This window comes from Sinocyclocheilus rhinocerous, unplaced genomic scaffold (assembly GCF_001515625.1).
Source record: "Sinocyclocheilus rhinocerous isolate Xijiao unplaced genomic scaffold, SAMN03320098_v1.1 scaffold2290, whole genome shotgun sequence".
Taxonomy (NCBI): domain Eukaryota; kingdom Metazoa; phylum Chordata; class Actinopteri; order Cypriniformes; family Cyprinidae; genus Sinocyclocheilus; species Sinocyclocheilus rhinocerous.
In genome coordinates, this window is record NW_015659950.1 from 186394 (window position 1) to 188444 (window position 2051).

A 2051-nucleotide genomic window follows, 5' to 3' on the forward strand; every position below is an offset into this window, starting at 1 on the left:
ATGTGTAAGCCAGGTTAAAGAGATGGGTCTTTAATCTAGATTTAAACTGACAGAGTGTGTCTGCCTCCCGAACAATGTTAGGTAGGTTATTCCAGAATTTGGGCGCTAAATAGGAAAAAGGATCTGCCGCCCACAGTTGATTTTGAAATTATAGGTATTATCAAATTGCCAGTTTTGAGAATGCAGCAGACGTGGAGGACTATAATGCAATAAGAGCTTGTTCAAATACTGAGGTGCTAAACCATTCAGGGCTTTATAAGTGATAAGCAAGATTTTAAAATGTACAATGTTTAATAGGGAGACAGTGCAGTTTTGAGATGGAAAAATGCAGTTTTACAAATGCTAGAAACGTGGTTTTCAAAAAGATCGCTACCGATGTGGCTCCTGTCTCTGGCGGGCAAAGAGATCGAAGTGGAACGAGCGCATGCGTGTAAGGCTCTCCTCAGATCACGCTAAACTACGGGTTTTCCTCTTTAAACTGTTGCGGTACACGGACAGGGAGCTCATTCTGTAGGCCGCCAGACTTCATGCCCCGGTGAAAACATCCGACGGAGCAACGCTGTCTGTCTTTCCAGATTTTTCCCCGGTCACCGCAAAAAGAAGAAGTGCATTTGCGCCAGTCAGGAAGGAAATGAGAGAAGCTGGCATCCAGAATTTTCTTCTTTATCCTGCAACACTGAAGGTCATTCTCAATCAAGTTGAACCTAAAATGCTATACTCCCCAGAAGAAGCAAGAGTTTTTCTCAGATCCCATTCATCCACCAACTCTCAGTGAACTTCAGTTGAACATTTACTGTCTAATCGGAGAAGAGATGCTCTAAATGGTGACTGTGTCTTTCACTGTTCACTTTAATGTTCACTTCTTAATTCATAGTTACTAGAAGCTTTCATTGTGCATACAGTATCGCTTACTGATTATGGTGTTGTGTGCTCTGGTTTCTGTCAGTTTGTGGATTTTCTCAGATTATTTGCGCCTTATTGCTTCTTTATGCATGTTATTTTATTTATGTTTTATTTTTCTTTCTTTCTCTTTTTTTTTTAATAGAGATACTACCTAGTCAATATGTGACTATTGGGTCAATGTTGGTGCTTCAGTAATGTGCAGGTCTTTGTTGACGCCACTGATCATATTAAGGGGGGCTGGCAGTTCAAGGTTTGTTCTTGGTTTGATCATATTAAGGGGGGCTGGCAGTTCAAGGTTTGTTCTTGGTTTGATCTGCCATAGTTCATGGGAATGTGTTTATGTTTTTTTGAATAGTGACGGGACGGGTGGGGGTGGTTTAATGGTAGACTCAACTGGTTTTATTTTCAAACATATATTTTGTCTTATTATGCAGTAATTCTGTTTGCTACCTATGACTGACCTTAATATTCTGAGTTGTAATATTAATGGCCTAAATGGCCCTTCACAAACGTACAGGTTTTCTGGATTTTTTGCCAAAGAAGATTGGTGTTAGTTCAAGAATCCCATTTGAAAGAGGAGGATAAACACAGGTGTAACAATAAGTTTTATGAAGTGGTATCTCACTCATCTTCGGATACTAAAACCAAGGGTGTCTTAATATTGGTGCCGAGGACTTTAAATATTACTATTTTATAGGGGTGTAACGATTCACTCGTTTTCTCGATGCATCGATTACAAACCCTGACGATGCATATGCATCGATCTGGAAACATGGATTTTTGAATCGTGAATCGTTGATTTCGGACAGTAATCGATTTAAAACGCGAAGAATCGCGATTTCTATTGCAATTCAATGCTTTCAAAATATATACACGTTAAATTACTACAAGCAGGAATTAATGGAGACCTTGAACAGTGTTCGTGCCTCGCATCTCTCCTTCACGCGCTCCACTATTTACGCCTGTGACTAAGATTGCGCTTGCGCACAGTTCGTCTCACCGACACATTTTTGAGTAGCTGATGTGTGATCTCTCCTTAGTACTCGTGGCCAGTAATGCTAAAGTAAAGTAGTTTTGCTTTTCTGTAGTTTTTCAATGGCTTTCGGTCATACCGACGTCATTACCTGAGCAGTCGAAGCCTGCGCATT